Consider the following 24,416-nt stretch of genomic DNA (forward strand, 5'->3'; position numbering starts at 1 on the left):
AGGCATAATTCAGATTCCTGGGGAAGATCTGATATGGTCAGTTGAAAGGTTGATTTTCCCCTAGGCCAGATATCTGCCCCAGGTTCAACTCCAGTTGGGGGTGAGGAAGGGGGAGATTTTGGTACAAACAGAGTGGTTTTGGTAGTGGCTGGAATCAGGCGTATTTTTCTTAAAACAGTGATTCTCACTGTCGTCTCAGGAGTTTTTACATTGTTAAAAACTTTTGAGGACCCTAAAGAGCTTTTGTTTATGTGGGTTATATAAATTGATATTTACCAAATTAGATATTAAAATGGAAGACATTTAAAAATATTTATTACTATAAAATAATAAACCTGTCTCGTTAACATATTTTTATGAAAAAATAAGTTTTTGAAAAATTAGAAGAGTGGCATTTTTTACATTTCTGTAAGTCTCTTAAATATCCAGCTTAATGGAAGGCAGCTAGATTTTCATATCTGCTTCTGTTCAGTCTGATGTGATAATTTGTTTTGATTGAAGTACCCAAAGAAAATATGGCCTGAAAGAACATGCAGTTGGAAAAGGGAGAAGTATTTCATAGCCCTTTCAGACAATTGTGCATATTCTTCTCTGATACTACACCAAAACTTGACAAGTGTTAGTCTCTTATAAATTAAGTTGCAGTATGAAATCTGAAATCATATTGATGTTACTGTTACATTAAAATTCATTAATCTGACTTGTACTTGAATGGATCTTTTACCCATATGTGATTTTAGAATATCATGCTGCAGTCTTTTGGGAAATACTTGTTAATTGAGTTAAGCAGATCTTCTAAATGTTTAAACATTTTATAATACAATAACAAAAAAAACCCCACATTAGTTATATCACCACCCATTCCATCAGCAAAGTCTATAAGTATTGGGAAGCTGTCAAGTAGCTACAAGTTTTCCAGAATTCTAGTTTTTCGCTAGAAGCCTGGTTTTTATCATTGGCAACAAATACCGTCACTTGTTTTCCTCAAAGTGACAGACTCCATTTTCAAGAAAATGTCTGCTAAATATTCATGTCTAAATAACCAGTTTGTTCTTTGTTCCAAGTAAAAGTAGGGTTCCATGGAAAAAGCAGCTAGTTCAACTCACAACTCAGAGTCACAAGTGCTTTTCCTGGAGACAGCCCATTGTACTTGAGTATCTTGCAGAAGTGCTTTATGCATACTTCCCTGTTTTATTACAGACTATTTAAAAGACCTACACTCAAGGGTTTAGATTTAATTAATAATTTTTATTGCTTCATCAAGAACATTCTTAAGTGCAAGCAATTGTTTTTTAAAAAGTCACCTGTGTGATGGCAAAAGACAATGACTGTAGTACAGTTCGATGTCATTACTTATGCTGATGAGTAATAGCTCATGCTAGTGGTGGTCCCCAACCTTTTTGGCCCCATGGACCGGTTTTGTGGAGGACAGTTTTTCCACTACCTGGTAGTTGGGATGCTTTTGGGATGAAACTGTTGCACCTCAGATCATCAGGTATTAGATTCTCATAAGGATCGTGCAACCTAGATCCCTCCCATTTGCATTTCACAGTAGGGTTGAGGCTCCTATGAGAATCTAATGCCATGGCTGATCTCACAGGAGGCACAGCTTAGGCAGTAATGCTTGCTCGCCCGTCCATCACTCACCTCCTGCGCGCCTGATTCCTAACAGGCCATAGGTTGGGAAGGTCTGCAGCCCTGGGGTTGAGGACCCCTGTGCTAAGGGGTAAGCAGTTTTACCCATTATTGCTTTTGCACTATCAGCACAAATATCAACATAATGAAAAAGGCAAACAATTTCTTGGTATTGTTATGAAAATAGTGTTGCCTTCACAGACCACTTGAAAGGGACCTCCAGGAGTCTACTGGGACCACACTTTGAGAACCACAACCTTAAGAGAGGGTGTGGGTGGGGAAACAAAGGTCAATACTTGAAGTACAGGTGTTTCCTGATGGAATTTTACTGGATCGTTAGTGCAGTCACTTAACATCACTGAACATAATGTCAACATGAATGGGAGATTTTTAAAGATCATAAAAAGTTTCGAATTTCTTTTGAACAGAAATGTTTTTCTAGGAATTGTCATTTACTTTTTTTTTTTTTTTTTTTTTTTTTTTTTTTTTGAGATGGAGTCTCGCCCTGTCACCCAGGCTGGAGTGCAGTGGTGCAGTCTTGGCTCACTGCAACCTCCGCCTCCCAGGTTCAAGCGACTGTCCTGCCTCAACCTCCTGAGTAGCTGGGATTACAGGCACCTGCCATGTGGTGGTGCCCGGCTAATTTTTGTATTTTTAGTAAAGATGGGGTTTCACCATGTCAGCCAGGCTGGTCTCGAACTCCTGACCTCAGGTGATCTGCCCACCTGGGCCTCCCACAGTGCTGGGATTACAGGCGGGAGCCACCGCGCCTGGCCTGGAATTACCATTTTCTAACAGCAGAGTTTATGGTGTTTGGATTTTCAGCCAGATAGTCTTTCAAGTATATGATAATCTTTTTTCTTTTTTTTTTTTTTTTTTTTTTGAGACAGAGTCTTGCTCTGTCGCCCAGGCTGGAGTGCAGTGGCGCAATCTCGGCTCACTGCAAGCTCCACCTCCCGGGGTCACGCCATTCTCCTGCCTCAGCCTCTCCGAGTAGCTGGGACTACAGGCGCCCGCCACCACGCTCGGCTAATTTTTTGTATTTTTAGTAGAGACAGGGTTTCACCGTGGTCTCGATCTCCTGACCTCGTGATCCGCCCGCCTCGGCCTCCCAAAGTGCTGGGATTACAAGCGTGAGCCACCATGCCCGGCCAAGTATATGGTAATCTTAGGGCAAACCATTTTAATGAAGCTTATGGAATTTGTCTCATGTAGTAGTACATACAGCTTAACATTTTTTTCAAGCACTTGAATATATTTTGAAAATCCGTCACAATCTGAGGGAGGTAAAAGTCTGAGCTCTAAAAATTGCACTTGGGCAGGTCCTGCTTTTCTAGAAAAGGCATAGAAGAGAAAGTTCAGACTGAGAATCCTCCATTCTAGCTTTGTATCTTTTAGTCATTAAAGGGTCTCTCTAAAGAGGAAGAGACCTCCCTACCCCAAAAAATTTAATTTTTTTTTTTTTTTGAGACGGAGTTTCACTCTTGTTGCCCAGGCTGGAGTGCACTGGCATGATCTCGGCTCACCGCAACCTCCGCCTTCCCGGTTCAAGCGATTCTTCTGCCTCAGCCTCCCAAGTAGCTGGGATTACAGGCATGCACCACAATGCCCGGCTAATTTTGTACTTTTAGTAGAGACGGGGTTTCTCAATGTTGGTCAGGCTGGTCTTGAACTCCCGATTTCAGATGATTCGCCTGCCTCAGCCTCCCAAACTGCTGGGATTATAGGCGTGAGCCACCGCGCCCGGCCTTAAATATGTTTTATGGTAGAGAAGGGAAGGGAATAGTGTTAACTGACTTTTCTTTTTAACAAATACCTGCTGAGTTACTATAAGCAAGAGCATAGTAGAAAGTCAGGGAGGGGTATGTTCTGAAATGAGTGGGGGATTAAACCAGTACTATATGTTTGGTGCTTCTTTAGTAGAGGAAGAGATCTTTGGGGAAGCTGGGGTGAGATTCAGGACTGTCTTCGTGAAGGTTACATTTGCGCTGGGCTTTGAAGGGTGGGTATTTTGAAGGTTGGATTTCCATTGGCAGAGATGGAGAAGGGAATTGAGAGAGAAGCAATGTCATGAGTGAAAATGTGGAGGTGGGGAAGTGCAGTGTTAGTATAGGGTGTGTACTGGAAATGATGAAGAGCATAGCATGGCTGAAGCAGAAGATGGGATAATGGAGGATAAGACTGGAAAATAAATGGGCTCGGAGCATGGAAGGTTTTTGACCATGGCCAAGCAGTTTGGGTTTAATGTGGTAAAGCATGAGAGATTGAAAATTTTTTATTGAAGAAATAACATGATTAGGGTGTGTTTTCACAAATTTTATTTGTTACTGATTTGTTGACTTTTTTTAGTAGGTACTCTGTGCCATATAAGTGAGGCAAAGTTTATATAATGGTGAGCCTTATAGAAAATCCCTACTCTCACGGAATTTGCAGTCTAGAAAAGGAACTTCAACAAGCTAATATAGTTATAAATTATTGTAAATGTAATGAAGGGAATAAATTATTTTTTATTTTTTTGAAACAGAGTCTCGCTCTGTCACCCAGGCTGGAGTGCAGTGGCACAATCTCAGCTCACTGCAAGCTCCGCCTCCCAGGTTCACAGCAGTCTCCTGCCTCAGCCTCCCAAGTAGCTGGGACTACAGGCACCCACCACCATGCCCGGCTAATTTTTTTGTATTTTTTAGTAGAGATGGGGTTTCACCCTGTTAGCCAGGATGGTCTTGATCTCCTGACCTCGTGATCCGCCCACCTTGGCCTCCCAAAGTGCTGGGATTACAGGCGTGAGCCACCGCACCCGGCCAGAATAAATTATTAAGGAAAATAATGGGGAGATTAAATTTAGTTGGAGGAGTCAGGTAAGGCCTTGCTGAGGCATTAAATATTAAGTGGATACCAACTATGTGCCAGATGCTATTCTAGATGCTGGGGACAAAAACAGACAAAAATCCCTACTCTCATGGAGCTTATATTCAGGCAGCAAACAAGATAAATAAAATATATGGTATATTGGAAAGTGATAAGTTTCAAAGAGAAAAATATAACCCGAAAAAGGGATAGATAGGGAATGTTGGAGTGGGAGTAGGTGTTGTGATTTTAGATAGAATGGCCAGGGAAGGCCTCACTAACTCACATCAAAGGTAATGCTTGAGTAAATATCTGTAGAAGATGAAGGAGTGAACTAGCACTCTAGACAAAAGAAATAGGAAAAACCATGAGGGTATGTGCCTGCCATACTCAAGGAACCAGCAAGGAGGCCAGCATGGCTGGAGTTAAGTGAACAAGAGAGAAAATAGTAGAAATGAGGTCAGAGAGGTTGGTGGAAGTCCAAATGTTGTAGAGCAGTGGTTCTCACCCTTAGCTGTTTGTTAGAATCACTTGGGGAACTTTTTCTACTCCTGGTGCCTGGGCTGCACCCATACCACTTAAATAAGAATCTCTGCAGGTAGGACTTAGTGGCAGAAGAGATGGAGAGAAGTGGATGGATTTGAGAAGTATGTTAAAGAAAGAATTCATTTAATTATAGATTGAGTGTGGGGGTTGAGGAAGAGGAAAGTGTCAAGAATGACTCCCAGGTTTCTGGCTGAAGCAACTGGATGGGTAGACGTGTCACTTACTGAGATGAGGGTGGGAGATAGGAATGGGAGGAGTAGGTGTGGAATTTGGAGGGAAGATCAGAAATCAGGAGTTCAATTTTAGACATGTTAAATTTGAGATGCGAATGAGGCTAAGTATAAATATGTTAAGTAGGCAGATATATGAGTGGAGCTCGAAATGAAATCAGAGCTTGAGGTAATACAATTTTATATCATCCACTTATTGATGGTCTTGAAAACATCATATAGGACAAACTTAATGGTGAAACAACTAGAGATATGGAAACTAGCCTAGGCTACTAATCTGAACAAGAATTGGTGCTAATTTGAATCAGGATAGTGTCAGTGGCACTAGAAAAACATACGTAGGTTGGAGGTTTAAGGACTGAGGAGCCTGTGTGTAACGGAGGTGGACAGTAGGCAAGGAATGAAAGATAACTTTGAGATATAAAGCCTAGGTGAATGATCAGTCCATTAGCAGATATGAAGCTGTTGGAGGAGCTGGTTTGGGAAAACAGATAGTGTTTGGCTTTGGTTGTATTGATGTTTAGGAGAGGCTGCCTCGCAGGTAGCCAGTTGGGTCTGTTGCACTGAGTTTTGGAAGAGTAGATGAGGTTCAAAACATAGATCAAGAAATAGATTTTCATACATTGAAACCGTTTCATTTGCATAAAATTGATTCACCATGGGAGCAGCAACATTTATGAAAATAACAACATCCCCAGATTTATTCTGACCTGTTAGGATCTCTGTGATGTGGTCCTTTCCTGTTTCTTTTAGTGTTTTCCTTTGATGACCATGTTCAAGCTATACTGCCTTTCTTTCTATTCTTCCAGTATACCCAGCTAGGTCCTCCTTTGGGCTTTTGCACTTTTTGTTTTCTCATTTTAACTCTTCTCTCCTTCTTGGTAGAGGGATAAGAGGGCTGAGAAAAATTCAGAAGTCGGTGTCTGGGAAGTGGAGAAAGTTCCAAGCAGATCTTTGCTAAGGTATGGGAGCATGGATGAGCACATGAAGTAGAATGGATGTGGGAGCCCTTGACGTTGACATTTGGTCAACACAAAGACCCAGAGTACCATGTTGGTCTCAGTGTATCCCAGTACTCAAATCTGTTGACCAGAGATGCTACAGCAGTGCTAGTTCTTCTCCGCTTGGTTGTCTGACGGTGGTGGTGGTGATGGTCCACCTGTGAAATATAACTTGACTTTGTGATGACTTGACTCATTGCTATCTGTCCTGCCACCGCCAATGGAAACATCTTCTGCATAGGTGAGAAACTCCCTTCAGTGAAAGCTATGGGTAAATTATTTCAGAAACTTGCTGGCTTGAAGAAACAACATGAAAACAGCAGGGAAGTTCCTTGCAGTCCACTTTGACATATTGTTAGGAATTACTTCTCATTAGGAGCACCTATGTGGTTCTTTAATTGATGGTGTTAGTAGTAAATGGGAGTAATGCACTGCACATGAATCCTTAAAAAGACTTGAGATGTAAAAATCAACATGGTATTTTTTCAGAATAAAAGTATTTGCTTTTGCTGATTATAAAATAATTCGTGGAAAAAAATAGAAAAGTATAAAGAAAAAAGTAAAAAATTACCCCAAATCCCACCACACAGAGTTAACTACAGTTAACATTTTCTGAACATCTTATTGGGCATTTCTCTAAATGTGTATGTGCATGTGGATATTTATATCTTTACAAAAAATTGATTGTGTGTTTTTTAAATTGCTTTAAAAATTCAGCATATTATAGACCTCTTTTATGCCAGTAAAAAAATAACTTCGCAAAGTAACTACATAGAATTCTGTTGTATGGATTAATCATACTTTATTTGGCCAATTTCCCAATAATGAGCTTTTTTCCTTCAGTTTTTCCTTATAAATTTTGCTGTGACGGCCAGGCGAAGTGGCTCACGCCTCTAATCCCAGCACTTTGGGAGGCCGAGGTGGGCGGATCACGAGGTCAGGAGATTGAGACCATCCTGGCTAACATGGTAAAACCCCATCTTTACTAAAAATACAAAAAATTAGCTGGGTGTGGTGACACGCTGCTGTAGTCCCAGCTACTCAGGAGGCTGAGGCGGGAGAATCGCTTGAACCTGGGAGGTGGAGGTTGCAGTGAGCCACGATCACGCCACTGCACTCTAGCACGGGCAACCAGAGCGAAACTCTGTCTCAAAAAAAAAAAAAAAAAGGCCGGGTGCAGTGGCTCATGCCTGTAATCCCAGCACTTTGGGAGGCCGAGGCGGGTGGATCATAGGGTCGGGAGTTTGAGACCAGCCTGGCCAACATGGTGAAATCCCGTCCCTACTAAAAATACAAAAATTAGCTGGGCGTGGTGGCGGGCGCATGTAGACCCAGCTACTCGAGAGGCTGATGCAGGAGAATCGTTTGAACCCAGGAGGCAGAGGTTGCAGTGAGCCGAGATCACACCATTGTACTCCAGCCTGGGTGACAGTGCAGGACTACATCTCAAGAAAGAAAAAATTTGCTGTGATGAACATCCTTGTTCGTAAATCTTTATACATCAATCATATTGATTCCTTAGGATTTATTCCTGAAGTAGAATTGCTGTACAATATTAGATTTTTCCCAATTATTCCTTAAATATTCTTATAATTGAAAAAATATGTAAACAGCATTAAAGGACATTTTGATAAAGGTAAAAAAAATCAACTTTATTCTCTTTTTTTTTTCTTGAGATGGAGTCTTGCTCTGTCGCCCAGGCTGGAGTGCAGTGGCGCGATCTCAGCTCAGTGCAAGCTCTGCCTCCCAGGTTCACAACATTCTCCTGCCTCAGCCTCCCAAGTAGCTGGGACCACAGGCACCCGCTACCATGTCTGGCTAATTTTTTGTATTTTTTTTAGTAGAGACGGGGTTTCACCATGTTAGCCAGGATGGGCCCGATCTCCTGACCTCGTGATCCGCCCGCCTCAGCCTCCCAAAGTGCTGGGATTACAGGCATGAGCCACTGCGCCTGGCCTAAATCAATTTTATTCGTATAGCAACTGTCTTCTTCTTTCCATCTGATAAGTTGTTTTTTAAGTACCAATTCCTAGATCTCACTAGACCTATAAAAGAGAATTTTGGAGTAGGGAAAAACCTATAGAGAATTAAAATTCTGGGCATCCTATGTTAATTGGCAGCTAATGGGTTCTTAGTAACATTCGTTAACTGCCAAGAAAGTGACACTAGGAATTTAGAGTATACTGGGGTGGTTAGGAAATGCTTCAGAACAAGGTAGGACTTGACTTGGACCTGGAAGCGTAGTATTCAGATAGGAGGTAGAACATTTCTGGCTTTCAGGGTGGCGTGAATAAATTTGAGAAAGGCATATGGTTGTATGTATGAGCTGACAAACAGGCTAGAGTCAACTAATTGGAGAGGAGGGTTTGTGTTGTGGTGTAGTGGAGAGGTTTTTATGGGAGTTATATGTCCCAGAGGACTGATTTTATTTTTAGTACATCTGAAGTTGTGTAGTATGCAAGTGTAAGATAAAGCAGAAATCTAGATGTGGCCTAATTTTAAGCAAACTGGATACATTGAAGTCTCTTTTTACAAGAAATACCTGAGAAAGATTCTTTATGTGGATTATTTAAATAATGATCTTCCCAATACTTAAATATTTATTTTACTCTATAGTTCTCTATAGATAGACATGCTGCAACTTTTGTGGATCTCAGATTCTTTTATGCTATCAAAGAGTTCAGACAAGGTGGTTTCTGAAGTTCTTTCTGGTGTAGAGATTATTACATAACTTTTTTTTTTTTTTTAAGACGGAGTCTTGCTCTGTTGCCCAGGCTGGAGTGCAGTGGCGCGATCTCGGCTCACTGCAAGCTCCACCTCCCGGGTTCATGCCATTCTCCTGCCTCAGCCTCCTGAGTAGCTGGGACTACAGTCGCCCACCACTGCGCCTGGCTAATTTTTTTTTTGTATTTTTAGTAGAGACGTGGTTTCACCGTGGTCTTGATCTCCTGACCTCGTGATCCACCCGCCTCAGCCTCCCATAGTGCTGGGATTACAGGCGTGAGCCACCGCGCCCGGCCTACATAACTTTTAAGAATACCTGGCTGAGCACGGTGGCTCACACCTGTGGTCACAGCACTTTGGGAGGCCAAGGCAGGCGGATCACCTGAGGTCAGGAGTTCGATACCAGCCTGACCAACATGGAGAAACCCCATCTATACTAAAAATACAAAAAAATTAGCCGGGCGTGGTGGCACATGCCTGTAATCCTAGCTACTCGGGAGGCTGAGGCAGGAGAATCACTTGAACCCGGGAGGCGGAGGTTGCGGTGAGCCAAGATTGCACCATTGTACTCCAGCCTGGGCAACAAGAGCAAAACTGTCTCAAAAAAAAAAAAAAAAAAAAGAAATTTTCATTCGAAAAATATTTTATGGCTAAGACTGAGCTGCTAGAAGATGCTGTGAGATCGAGAGGAATTATTATATAGTAGTTTTAAATTATCCTCATATACATTATCCATCAACATTTATCTCATGCTGAGTTCCTATTTTATCTTGAATTCACTCATATGATGTCTTTTAATCTATGTCCAGGCTACGTAAATAATTACTATTATTTCAGCCAAGGTAGAATTTTGGATGTAAATCTATAGGAAAAATTACATCATGCATTCCAAAGTAAAATGTTAAGAATTTCTTTTTTAATACCTGTTTTGGAATATTTATATCACTTTTTACATCCTTTAGTATGGAAAATTGAGAACTGACTAGTACTTTTTTAAACTCAGGAACTTTCTTTTTAAAGTATATAACCATGTTCAGAGCTTATCAGGGGCGTACGTTAAGTATCTTCTTCGTAGCGTTACATTCTTTTCACTAAATTATACAAGTTTTGACCAAGGTAAGGCACCATAAGATGACTGACTGGCTCTTCTGACAGGCCCTCTTAGGATGCTGTTAACTTGGTGGAATCTTAAAGATTCAGGATCTGTTCCTCGGTTTCGCTAGTAAACTCAGTTTCTTCATTGTTACTAGAGTTAATTGGTCTTGGGAAAAGTAGTTAACAAAACTCACCAACAGTTGACAAAATAAACCAGAATGCCATTTTATTTTATTTTATTTATTTATTTTTTTGAGACATAGTCTCACTCTGTCGCTCAGGCTAGAGTGCAGTGACGTGATCTCAGCCCACTGCAACCTCCGCCTCCCGGGTTAAGGCGATTCTTCTGCCTCAGCTTCCTGAGTAGCTGGGACTACAGGCATGCGCCACCACGCTTGGCTAATTTTTTTTGTATTTTTAGTAGAGACGGGGTTTCACCGTGTTGGTCAGGCTGGTCTCCAACTCGAGATCCCAAATGAGCCGCCCGCCTTGGCCTCCCAAACTGTTGGGATTACAGGCGTGAGCCACTGTGCCCGGCCGTGAAAGTCAGTTTTTAGACATGCAATACCTATAGAAGTGATTGGGTTAATTCTAAATCTCAAGAACATTGGACAACAATTTAGAAACTTACTTTTGAAAGTTATTTGTATGGCCTGGTGCAGTGGCTCATGCCTATAATCCTAGCACTTTGGGAGACTGAGGCAGGTGGATTGCCTGAGCTCAGGAGTTTGAGACCAGCCTGGGCAACACGGTGAAACCCCATCTCTACTAAAATACGAAAAGTTAGCTGGACGTGGCGGCGTGCGCCTGTAGTCCCAGCTACTTGCGGGGCTGAGGCAGGAAAATTGCTAGACCCTGGGAGGCAGAGGTTGCAGTGAGCAGAGATCGCGCCACTGCACTCCAGCCTGGGCAATAGAGTGAGAGTGAGACTCCATCTCTTAAAAAAAAAGAAAGAAAGTTATTTGTATTACCTGATCTGATTGGATAAACTTTTCTGACAGCTATGGGCAGTAACCAATAAATATGCACGTTGATTACTAGACTGTTTACAGCCTAGTGAGCTATTGTTTTCTTTTATGTCATAATAGTTTGCTATGTAGTTTGCATGTGTAGTTTGCTATGTAGTAGTTTGCTATGGCAACCCCAGCAAACATTGCTTTAATTTGTTCTTGACAGTATGTGCAAGCTCAGTGTTAAATTGTCTTTGGATTTGATTTTTGGGTTTGTTTCATGTCATTTATTTTTTTCTCCTTGGTCCATTGCCACTTAATACCAATCTCCAGTCCAAGAAACAGATTCTTGTTTCTTGGAAACAGTAGATTGTATTGAGAAGTATGATTCCTTTTCCTCAGTCTGAGGCCTGTTTGTTTAATTGTTGGTTGGAATATTTGTGAGGTTTTTATTGTTTTGTTTTGGTGGTGGTTAAAATTTTTATTTGAAAACACTTTACCTAAAATTTTTATTTACTAATCTGTGGAATTCAGTCTGATAAATGGGACGTTGACTCTAATAAGTAGAATTTTCAAGCACCTAGAAGATTTTAATTTTTCTTGAGCTGCAACTCAAATCATATGCCTGCAGGTAAGAGTTTCTTTATTAGTGATAGAATTTGGGGACTTCCCATGTAACTACCAACCTCTGCCTCCTGTGCTCAAGTGATCCTTACACTCCAGTCTCCCAAGTAGCTGGGACCATAGGCACGAGCCATCACGCTTGGCTAATTTTTGTATGTATTTGTAGAGATCGGGTTTTGCCATGTTGCCCAGGTTGTCTCAAACTCCTGGACTGAAGTGATCCTCCCACCTCGACCTCCCAAAGAGTTGGGATTACAAGCATGAACCACTGCACCTGGCCCAAAGTAACTCTTTTTTTGTTTATTTGTTTGAGACAGAGTCTTGCTGTCGCCAGGCTGGAGTGCAGTGGCATGATCTTGGCACACTGCAACCTCTGCTTCCTGGGTTCAAGCTATTCTCCTGCCTCAACTTCCCGAGTAGCTGGGACTACAGGCGCGCACCACCACATCTGGCCAATTTTTGTATTTTTTTAGTAGACACGGGGTTTCACCATGTTGGCCAGGATGGTCTTGATCTCTTGACTTCATGATCCACCCACCTCAGCCTCCCAAAGTTCTGGGATTACAGGCATGAGCCACTGCGCCCGGCCCCAAAGTAACTCTTATATTTGACTTTCCATCCTATTTAATTCAGCTCACCCTCCCTTTTCCAGTTCATGCCCTGTTGGATATCTGGAACTGTTTGCTCTGAGCCCAGTGTCTGCGATTGGGCCCTATCAATAAATTGTGGTGTAATCAGAGCAAAGACTAGAAGACCACCTTCATTTTGAAAGAGAGATTTCTGGTCCTCAGCATAATACCAGTTGGTTTTATGTGTAGGTGTATATAAGGTTGGCTTTGATTCTGAGTTCTTCCCACTGATGCTTAAAATTGTGAGGTTTGTGTTTTAGTGACTCCTGATAGTAGAAGAAACTGAGGCCAAGTTTTGTTGTTGTTGTTGTTGTTGTTGTTGTTTTATTTAGTTATTTATTTTAAGATAGGGAGTTTTCTATGTTATCCAGGCTGGGCTTGACCCTCTGAGCTCAAGGAATTCCCCCTGCCTTAGTCTCTCTCATAGCTGGGCACGGTAGGGGGCAGTTTCTTAAGAGATTTAGTGTTAGGTGTAGTTGGTGTACTTGGGTGAGGAGAGGAAAGAATGTGTTAGGAATAGCCTCATGTGAATGTTCATAAATTGTATTTTCCTACTTACAAAATTAGAGGGAGCTTCGGTTGAAAACAAATATACCACTTTAGATATACTAAGTTTCTCTGATTCTAAAATATGCAGTTTTTTTTTGCATTTCAGTTTAAGAGCAAAGTATTGCTTTTTTCTTTTCCTCCTCAAAATTGATAGCATATTACAATCAAAGATGTAATAAATATTTATAATAGCAAGTTACAGGAAAGGAAAATGGGAACTTTGCATACATTTATTTTGATTTTAGGAACTCATATATTCCTCCTCACCACATACATACACACCCACTCCTAGAGTTGCCTTGCGTTTACATAGTCCTTTGCAAATACTTTCTGTTAAAACTAAGATGATACTCAGTAGTGTGTGCCTGTAGTCCCAGCTGTTAGGAGGGCTGAGGCTGGAGGAACCCTTGAGCCCAGGAATTTAAGTCCAGCCCGGGCAACATAGGAATACCTCGTCTGTCTTTTAAAGTTAATGTCTCACTCTATTGCATAGGCTAGAGTGGCTATTCACAGACACAATCATAGCAACCTGCAGCCTCGAACTCCTAGCCTCAAGTGACCCTCCTACCTCAGCCTCCCTAGTAGCAGGGACTACAGGCATGTGCCACCATATCTGGCTACTCTCTCTCTCTCTCTTTTTTTTTTTTTTGCCCAAGCTGGAGTACAGTGGCATGATCTCAGCTCACTGCAACCTCTGCCTCCGGGGCTCAAGGGATTCTTGTGCCTCAGCCTCCTGAGTAGGTGAGACTACAGGCATGCACCACCACGCCCGGCTAACTTTTTGTATTTTAGTAGAGACGGGGTTTCACCATGTTGCCCAGGGTGGTCTGGAGCTCCTGAGCTCAGGCAATCCGCTGGCCTCGGCCTCACAAAGTGCTACTGTCTCTTTAAAAAAAAAGAAAGAATGGAAAAAAGAAACTAACATAATTTCCAAAGTGGATGCCATGAATTAATTTAATAATTACTTATGCAGTATCTACTACATGTCAGACATTGTAACAGTTATTTAATTAAACATTTAGTTGGCTGTGGTGGCAGCATACCTGTAGTCTCAGCTCCTGGAGAGGTCAGGGTAGGAGGATCACTTGAGTCCCTGAGTTTGAGAACAGCCTGGGCAACATAGACACTGTCACTAGTAAAAAACAAACAGTTTTAAACATGCCTGAAGAATTGTTGTCTGTGTGTTTTACTAACATGTTTATCACCTCTGGAATCGTGCACTGTCCTATTTAATTGGGGGATAATGGTTGCATTAATAGGTATCCTTTGTCAGTGACAAAGACAAGGAACTAAATTGACTTTCACTGTGCTAATAACCATTTCTGGGTGAAAGAGGCCAGATTATATGTAGAGGAATTTAGTTGTACATTTAAATTCACATCCTGATCTAAGACAGAATTAGGCCTTCTTGGGATTCATAGGATTTGCAATACAAGTTGCTCACCTACTCTCCTTGAATAGAAAAACTTTTTTTCTGTCTGTATCTTCTTTCAGAGCTCCGTAAGGAAGCATCAACACTTAAATCTGGTAAACCAACAAAGTACCACGTATCATATCTATTATATACTTATATATTGTGTATATTATATTTATATATTTATATTATTTTTATATTTATAAAAGGCATTTCTGACTTTCTCTTTTTTTGGTCTAAATCTCACTGGCTCTTCTACTGAAAGTTTTTTTTTGTACCCACTCTCCTATGGCTATCTCTGACCATCCTGAATGTATCAAAGAGGGTAGATGCTTAAGTGGGAGTCACATTGGAAGTACATATTGATGTATTTTGGAGGGTAATTTGACAATGTCAAAATAAACAGCGTGCAGGCTATTGGGCCTACTTGTGCTTATGTTTAGATACACTTGTTTGCTACATTGTTTGCAGTAGCAAAAACATGGAAACCATTCAGCAGGGTAACAGTGGAATTCTCTGCAACCATTAGAAAGAATAAAGTGTGTCTACAGGGAAAATATATATATATTTGTATTTCATATATATGCTGGTAGATGCCTGTTGTGTTCATTTTTTTTTGTTTTGAGGATATAAAAAATCCCTCTCTAAAGGCTTTAGAGAGGGATTTGAAATCTAGAAGGAACCTTACTTTTCAATTGTAGCTTCCTGTAACTTTTGAATTATTTAGGTTATGTATATATATATTGCTTTTCTTTAAAATAAAATGCATATATGAAGAAAGGTAAATCCAATTTTAACAGTGTTTCCAAAGGGGCATAGAACTTTAGCACTGAAGGGACCTTAGAGATTCTTACACAGTCACCCTCAATTAAAGATGAGGGGAAAAAAAATGAGGAAATTCAGATTCAGGAAAATATCTTCAAGCCTGCACTAGAATTCAGGCCCTGAGGATAGCAGTAGCTTATGAATATATTGACTTGTTCTTATTCTAACAGTTTATTTAACTGATGTCCATCTCTCATTGTGAAGGATTGATTTTTGGAAGACCCAATAAAATGACCTTTGTAAGACAGTTCTTAAAGCATCTACCTCTGGCAATAATGATAAAGTGGTAGTGTTAACTCTTCCCCATGTTTTGTAACTTTGAGGGGCCCAATCCCTTAGAAATATATTTATAAGTTCCTTAAGTATTATTTGAAGCAAATTTGTGTCTAGAGTCCAAAGTTTCCCTTCCTGATTTGAATTCCTAGCTGACTATTCTAGATGTTTAAAATTGGTTTTACTGTGTTTTTGTTCCATTTGGTATGCAGGGGTGAAAGGGTTGGGGGTATAGTTTTGGTGACTTCTAAATGGCTTGCTATTTAAAGGAAGAATTTACTGTAAGATGGTAGGAAATTGTCTAGAGGAGGAAATTTTATGTACTGAAGAGAAACTCTTAAGTTCTTGAAAATATGAGTTATTCTTTTAAGTTGAGTCTTTTCCTGGCTCTTCAAGGCCAGAAACGCTTTCTCCTTATTCAAACCACACAAAGACATTGGTAATGGTGAGATTGGCAGTTCAGCATGGGACTGGATATTCACACTACATTCAATGAATATTTTTTATGGTTGATTGACTTCAGTTAGGCACAAGCAATAGAAACACACTTACTAATGTTAAGATTAGTTGTTAGCTTTAAGATTAAAATCTATCTGTCTAGTGACTCTACTACAGGTTGAACATCCCTTATCCAAAATGCTTGGGACTAGAAGTGTTTCAGATTTTTTATTTTTTTCTGATTCTGAAATATTTACACCCCTAATCCAAATATTCAAAATCCGAAATGCTGTAATGAACATTTCCTTTGAGCATCATACCTGTGCTCAAAAAGTTTTGGATTTTGGAGCATTTCAGATTTTCAGATTAGGGATGATCAACCTGTAGTAGTATAGGTGGGGAAAACTTATTCTTCCAATTTTTTTTTTTTTTTTGAGAGTGTCACTCTGTCGCCCAGGCTGGAGTGCAGTGGCACGATTTCGGCTCATTGCAACCTTCGCCTCCTGGGTTCAGGCGATTTTCATGCCTCAACCTCCCGAGTAGCTGGGATTACAGGCGCCCGCCACCACACCTGGCTAATTTTTGTATTTTTAGTGGAGATAGGGTTTCACCATGTTGGCCGGGCTGGTCTGGAACTCCTGACCTCAAGTGATCTGCCTGCCTTGGCCTCCCAAAGTTTTGGGATTACAGGAATGAGCCATCATGTTGGGCCTATTCTTCCAAAATTTAATGATCCATAGGCCTATCACAAAATGGGTACTCTAAATATTTGGTAATAATTTTGTTAAGATGATAGGATGAATCTTTGCTTTGAAAGAGGAAATAAACAAAGCCTTTTATTCCAGAAATAAAGACACTTTCAGATCTTAAGAATCAGAGTCAAATTATGTCTGTGCTGTTTTAATCAGTAAAGGTTTGGTTGAATTGAAAATAAAAGGTTGCAGGAGCCAAGAACAGATAGAGTTGCAAATTTATCTTTGTAACTCCATATCCTTAGGAGGAATCCAGTTTGTATAGACACTTTAATTTTATTGTGAATATAGACTGAGCATTCGGTAGCTTGTCAATTCAGTAGCTTGACAGTTGACTTAATTTGAACAGTCACATTAGATAAGACTGGAAAGCTAGGTTGAGGGAAGTCAATTTTGTGTGTGTTTTCTGGTTTTGTTTCTAGTATCCTTTCTGATAATGGAGAGAATTTGGTGGCCCATTTGGACCCTACTTAATGGGTAACTATAGTGCCTCACCAATATCTTTCTTGCACTATTCCAATTTATCAATCATTATTGGACCCAATGTCCTGAATTACAGTCTGATTATTTTTCACCAATCTTTTATCTTTCATTTACCCACACTGAAATTCTTGAGCCCAACATCTGTTTTTTTCCCCCACATAACTGTGGGGAGATAGTATGATAGCTAGGTACTGTTCTAAACTCTGCTGCTGGCTTCCTGTATGTATTATTATCACATTGGGCAAGCCACTAAGCTGCTTTGGGGTTCAGTTCCTTGATGTGTAAAATGAAATCATTTGACTGGATATTATGAAGTCTTTTTATATCTCCAGAGCTATTTTATTCCTTTATTCACCAGACTTTTCTTGTGAAGCACCTTCTCTGTGCTAGGCACAATACAGGATGTTCTGGGTACAAACTTCTTGCCCACAAAGAGTATTTAGAATTTCCATCACTTTATTCTAATCAGCTTAGTCTTTTACTCTGGAAAACTTTAGTATTAGCAAGTTTTGTCAATTTTTACTATCACTGTATAAGGTATTTGTTAAAATTGCTGATGTTATTTAGCTCTTCATCTCCAAAAATGCTTATGTCTCTACTTTTTGTTTCTCCACTTACTTATTTATTGTTGTTATTATTATTTTTGAGACGGAGTCTTGCTCTGTTGCCCAGGCTGGAGTGCAGTGGCACAAGTTGGGCTCACTGCAACCTCCACCTCCCGGTTTCAAGCGATTCTCCTGCCTCAGCCTCCCGAGTAGCTGGGACTATAGGCATGCACCATCATGCCTGGCTAATTTTTGTATTTTTAGTAGAGACAGGGTTTCACCATGTTGGCTAGGCTGATCTCAAACTCCTGACCCGCCTCAGCCTCCCAAAGTGCTGGGATTACAGGCATAAGCCACTGCGCCTGGCCTGTTTTTCTATTTATAAGCCAATTTCTCCTCCTGGAAAACAAATCTCATCTTCCTGGTCCCATTATGACTAGTTGTTTCTAAATTGATAGAAAGTAAACTATGGGCCGGGTGCGGTAGCTCACGCCTGTAAGTAATCTCAGCACTTTGGGAGGCCAAGGCGGGTGAATCACCTGAGGCTGGGAGTTCGAGACCAGTCTGATGAACATGGAGAAACTCTGTCTCTACTAAAAATGTAAAATTAGCCGGGCGTGGTGGCGCATGCCTGTAATCCCAGCTACTGGGGAGGCTGAGGCAGGAACATCGCTTGAACCTGGGAGGTGGAGGTTGAGGTGAGCCAAGATTGTGTGCCATTGCACTCCAGCCTGAGCGATAAGAAGCGAAACTCCGTCTCAATAAATAAATAAATGAAAGTAAATTGTGTACTATAGAATAAGAAACTAGTGATTTCTTTTTCTTTTTTCTTTTTTTTGAGATGGAGTCTCGCTCTGTTGCCCAGGCTGGAGTGCAGTGGCGCAATCTCGGCTCACTGCAAGCTCCGCCTCCCAGCTTCACGCTATTCTCCTGCCTCAGCCTCCCGAGTAGCTGGGACTACAGGCACCCGCCACCACGCCCGGCTAATTTTTTGTATTTTTAGTAGAGACAGGGTTTCACTGTGTTAGCCAGGATGGTCTCGATCTGACCTCGTGATCCGCCTGCCTCGGCCTCCCAAAGTGCTGGGATTACAGGCACGAGCCACTGCGCCCGGCCTCTTTTTCTTTTTTTCTGAGACCGAGTTCCATTCTTGTTGCCCAGGCTGGAGTAGAATGGCACAATCGTAGCTCACTGCAACCTCCACCTCCCGGTTTAAGTGATTCTCCTGCCTCAGCCTCCAGAGTAGCTGGGATTACAGGCATGTGCCACCACGCCCAGCTAATTTTTGTGTTTTTAGTAGAGACGGGGTTTCACCATGTCGGCCAGGCTGGTCTCACACTCCTGACCTCAGGTGATCCGCTCTCCTTGGTTCCCAAAGTGCTGGGATTACAGGCGTGAGCCACCGCGCCTGGCCCATAGTTTACTTTCTATCAATTAAAGAAAACAAAAACCAGTCATAATGGGACACCACCGCTCCTGGCTGATTTCTTTAAGGCAAATAAAAAATACAGAATCCAGAGGTATGATGTAATTTTTAAAAAGAGAGACCTAAACAACATCATAGGAAAATTTTCTAAGATTAAGTATGGCTTTGTTTAAAAATTTTATACCCAGGCCAGGCGCGGTAGCTCAGGCCTGTAATCCCAGCACTTTGGGAGGCCAAGGCGGGCAGATCATGGGGTCAGGAGATTGAGACCATCCTGACTAACATGGTGAAACCCCATCTCTACTAAAAATACAAAAGATTGGCCAGGCGTGGTGGCGGGCGCCTGTAGTCCCAGCTACTCGGGAGGCTGAGGCAGCAGAATGGCATGAACCCAGGAGGCGGAGCTTGCAGTGAGTCGAGATCCGCCGCTGCACTCCAGTCTGGGCGACAGAGTGAGACTCCGTCTCAAAAAAAAAAAAAAAAAAATTACATCCAAAGTAAAAAGAGTTTGGTAGGTACTCTGTTGGCCACTGAAAAGAAAAAGACCAGGGGGCTGCTTCTGACTTAGAAATGGGCATTCTTTCAGGGGAGCCCCCATTGTCTAGGTTCTGAGTCTCAGCCCTGCAGGACCACATGTGATTATTCTAAGTGCACCCAAATGATCAGGCTATAGACTGTAGACAGTGTAGAGGATTAAGTCACATGAAACATTCATAGCAGGTGTAGGAGTAGAGCTACTACTTTTGGCTGTGGTCAGAGAAGACCTAAGTAACAAGAAGCCATGTGAATATCTGGAAGAAGCGTCTTCCAGCCTGAGGGAAGAATGCAAAGGCCCTAAGATGGAAACAGTCTTGGCTTGTTTGTAGAAAGAAAACCCAGTGTTTTTGGAGTAAAGTTAGTGATAAGGGAGAGTGATAGGTGATGAATTTGGTATAATGGGCCAGCTGTTACAGGACTCTGTAGGTTCAGATAAAGAGCTGGAATTCTAAGTGTGGTTAAGTGAAGGAGCAATATCTGGATTTACATTTTAAAAGCTCACTGTGGCTACTATGTGAAGAATACATAAATTGCGCTACAGAGGAAGCTGGGAGATCAATTAGAAACCAGTAGCTATTCAGATGAGAAAGCTCTGGCTTGGACGGAAATGGATAAATGTGGAATACATTGAGAAGCAGGACAGCTGACAGGACTTCCTGATAAAGAGGATAGGAAAAGATAGGATTTTTAGCTTAAGCAATTGAGTTGAAGAGGTGCCAAGTTAGTATTTTAGTCATGTTGGACACCTGAAATGAATATAATTAAAGAATGGTAAAAATTGTGCTTTTTAATTCTGTAAGCTTGTGGCAAAGGAGAGGAAGATAGCTGTGGAGAAAGACGCTGGTTTCTTGAAAACTTAGACTAGAAAAATTATTCTGGCAATTAGAACAATAGATATTTTATTTGAAAAAATTAATGATGATTAGGTGCTAAAGCATGAAAAGTCATTCTAAAATAATTACAACATAGGAGGGCCAGGCGCAGTGGCTCACACCTATAATCCTAGCACTTTGGGAGGCCAAGGCGGGCAAATCACTTGAGGTCAGGAGTTTGAGACCAGCCTGGCCAACATTGTGAAATCCCATCTCTGCTAAAAATACAGAAATTAGCTGGGCATGGTGGCACACCCCTGTAATCCCAGCTACTCGGGAGGCTGAGGCAGGAGAATCGCTTGAACCTGGGAGGTGGAGGTTGCAGTGAGCCAAGATTGCACTACTGCATTCTAGACTGGGTGACAGAGCAAGACTCTCTCCATCTCAAGAAATAAAAAAATTAAAGAAATAATAAAAATAATTACAACATAAGATTCGTTCCCAGGATCCAGTCGTGGAAGTAGACACGAACCCATTAATGATTTGCTGAGGTCTCCATTAATAATGGTGCTCCACATTCATTAGAACAAAAGAAGATACTTTTTTTTTTAAGACGGTGTCTCACTCTGTAGCCCAAGCTGGAGTGCAGTGGCGTGATCTCAGCTCTCTGCAACCTCTCTGCCTCCTGGGCTGAAGCGATTTTCCAGCCTCAGCCTCCTGCTCAGCCTTCCGAGTAGCTGGGACTACAGGCATGCACCACCACACCTGGCTAATTTTTTTATTTTTTATTTTTTAGTAGAGACAGGGTTCTACCATGTTGCCCAGGGTGGTCTGCAACTTCTGAGCTCAGGCAATGTGCCCGCCTTGGCCTCCCAAAGTGCTGGAATTACAGGCATGAGTCACCTTGCCCGGCCAAACGAACATACTTTCATACTGAGTTGCCACTTGAAAATGAAATTTGAACTGAAAGCTAGGGAATATAAGTATCTTTCTCAGGTATTTTTCCCATTCCTACATGTTGAATAAAAGACCATACCTGAACTAAGAGTCACCCCAAAGGAATTGCAAAGTGTTGGTTTAGGAGTTAAAAGACTTTGTGTTCTGAACTCAAGCCCATTAATAGCCATGTGACCACAGCAAATTGGAACTCTGAGCTTCTGTTCCCTTATTTGTAAAATACTTGCTTGCTCTGTGTGCCTAACAGAGCTTTTGAAAACCCCAAATAAGATCATAAATGTCAGAGTACTTTGAAGACTGTGAAACATTGAATACTGCTTATGAGGGAGTGGTTATATAGCTTAAAGCATTTAACTGGAAAGGACCTTGGAAATCCTTTTAAAGGAGGATGGGGGTGGAAATGCACAGGTTGCTTCTGTCTTTTTTTTTTTTTTTTTTTTTTGAGGCTGTCACCCAGGCTGGAGTGCAGTGGCGCAATCTCAGCTCACTGTGGCCTCCGCCTCCCAAGTAGCTGGAATTACAGACTTGCACCATTATGCCGGGCTAATTTTTGTATTTTTAGTAGAGACGAGGTTTCATCATGTTGGCCAGGCTGGTCTGGAACTCCTGAACTCAAGTGATTTGCCCACCTTGGCCTCCCAAAGTGCTGGGATTAAAGACATGAGCCACCACGCCTGGCCTATGTTGTTCCTACTGTGAATCTTGAGGTTATGGTTTCCACTAGACTATAGTGCTCAATCATAGTGGCCTATTTTAAGTGGCCTTATAATTCCTAACCAAAGTGACTTGTGAAACAGAGGACCCTGGATAAATTTAAATGTTATAAAGATGATAAAATGTACAGGTAAGTTTGATTTTGCTCTCTTATTTGGCAATTAGAGCTTTATTCCTAGCCATAATACAGAAAGGAAAGGCAGCAAAATATGGTTAGTACTTTTTACGTAGGTTTTTTCCCCTTTATTTGACCTTTGGGCTGTGGAGTGAGAGCATCTTTTCCTTTAAGAAGTGAAAAATATAAATATGCCAGAGGCTTGCTAGCAGTTGAAAGCAACTGTTGGTCAGTGAGATAATGGAAGGAAAAAAAAACAACAACAGGTTGGAGATGGGAAAAGTCAAGGAAGAAGGAGGAAAAACATTTGAAAGAAGGGGAAAAAAAGCTTAAGTGAATTCAAGAAGGCAAAAAAGCCTCAAGTGTTCTTTTTATAATCTGTCTTTGAGTTTCAGGTACTAAAATTTGAGATGATTAAAAGAGAGATTGGTTCTTAGAGGAATAAATAAAATTAAGGCAAAGTATAAGGATTTATGGTCTCTGAAGATATGTTGGATTACTATGAACATTATTTTTATTTAAGATGTGCTTTCTATCTGGGCGCGATGACTCATGCCTGTAATCCAGCACTTTGGGAGGCTGAGGTGGGCAGATCACAAGGTCAGGAGTTTGAGACCTGCCTCACCAACATGCTGAAACCCCATCTCTACTAAAAACAAAAAAAATTAGCCGGGTGTGGTGGCACTTGCCTGTAATCCCAGCTACTTAGGAGGCTGAGGCAGGAGAATTGCTTGAACCCGGGAGGCAGAGGTTGCAGTGAGCAGAGATCGAACCACTGTACTCCAGCCTGGGTGACAGAAGGAGACCCCGTCTCAAAAAAAAAAAAGAAAGAAAGAAGATGTGCTTTGTTATTGACATATATGAAGTCAGTCCCTATACTTTCTCTGTTTAAGGAACCCCAGTGCTGTATAATTTCTATCAACTATAGGAAAAATATTTACCAACACAGGATTTTCCTTAGTGAGATGATCTGGACTGAATTCATTGGCTCTTTTTGGTTTGATTTAGGCTGCATTAGTATCTATTTAAAATATTGCTTTGAGCTATTTAGCTTTTTTTTTCTATATCACAAATCATTAAGCAATCTTTAGCTTTTCTAATTTACCATTTTTCCTGAATTCATTGATTTGAAAAGCTTAAAAAAAGAAAAAGCCAAACCAAAAGAGACTGTGACACTGTCAGCTAAAGTTTTATTTATTTATACTTTCAGTTCTGTTTCCATCCTTCACTACCAGAGATAACCTATTGCCATGAATTTAGTGTGTATCATTCCAGTGCAATGTAGATGTGTATGTATGTGTGTATGTATGAAAATGTATTGCTTTATGTGTTTAATTTTTAGACAATAAATTATATACGTATGTGTGAGTATATATGTGCATATGTATATATATTTATGTGTATATGAGTTCTGCAGCAGTCTTATTTTCATTCTTTTTTTCCAAAATCTGTACATGTTGGTAGATTCAGATCTAGGTCCTCCATTTTAGCTGTTCTGTTTTTATTATACAGTATGAATATTTCACAGTTTTTCCACAATCCCTTTGATGGATATTTAAATTGTTTTCCTTTTCTCCCCCCCATTACATTACAGACAACCAGTGAACAACCTTGTACATATCTTTTCTGGTCTTTGTCCTCGTCATCATCTTCTTCTTCCTTCTCCTCTTCTTTTGTTTCAATGGTTTGATTTTGTCCTAAACTGTCTCATTATTTGAGTTCTCCCACTGGGTCCAGCACTTTGGTATTTATAGTCATTATTTGAGGGAGGGAGAGGGATGAGGAAAACCTTCTATACTTTGGAATAATGCTCTTCTTTTATCAGAGAATGAGAGGCTCTGCAATTTTCTTTCCTTATGGATTCTTTTTGGAGTCTGATAAATTTGGCAACTTCGCGTTTTATTTTAATTTAGTTAATTTTTTAGAGACAGGGTCTCACTATGTTGCCTAGGCTGGTCTTGAACTCCTGAGCTCATGTGATCCTCCTGCCTGGGCCTCCCAAAGTGCTGGGATTACAGGCGTGAGCCACCACGCCCGGCCTTCTTCTAGAATATTTTCTCCCTACTGAGTGTGGGACTATTTAGTGATCTCCAATCCAGTTCATGTTCTTCTTATGTTACTTTATAAGTTCAGTGTGATCCAGGCATAGTTGATATTTATAGAAGGGTTTCTCGAAGCATTCTTAGCCAAAGGAAGCATTTAAAAAATATGTCTTCACCTTGATATTTGATTAGAATTATTATATTTAAATTTTGTTCCATATGTTTCAATTACCAGTGGTTTTCATTTATAAATTTT

At 41.0% G+C, this 24,416-nt stretch overlaps 1 protein-coding gene across 5 annotated transcripts in view; it reads left to right on the top strand.

Moving 5' to 3' along the window:
* The window catches only part of SPOP (speckle type BTB/POZ protein), an 82,693-nt gene that overhangs the window by 13,573 nt on the left and 44,704 nt on the right, over positions 1 to 24,416 (top strand). The window contains exon 1 of one of the 5 annotated variants that reach the window (XM_058445158.1): positions 11,412 to 11,656. The exons of the other annotated variants lie outside the window; for them this stretch is intronic. The gene's annotated coding sequence lies outside the window, so the exon portion shown is untranslated. Of the gene's footprint in view, positions 1 to 11,411; positions 11,657 to 24,416 lie in introns of those variants that run through there. 5 annotated transcript variants of the gene reach the window in all.

Source organism: Hylobates moloch, unplaced genomic scaffold, assembly GCF_009828535.3.
Source record: "Hylobates moloch isolate HMO894 unplaced genomic scaffold, HMol_V3 SCAFFOLD_10, whole genome shotgun sequence".
NCBI lineage: Eukaryota > Metazoa > Chordata > Mammalia > Primates > Hylobatidae > Hylobates > Hylobates moloch.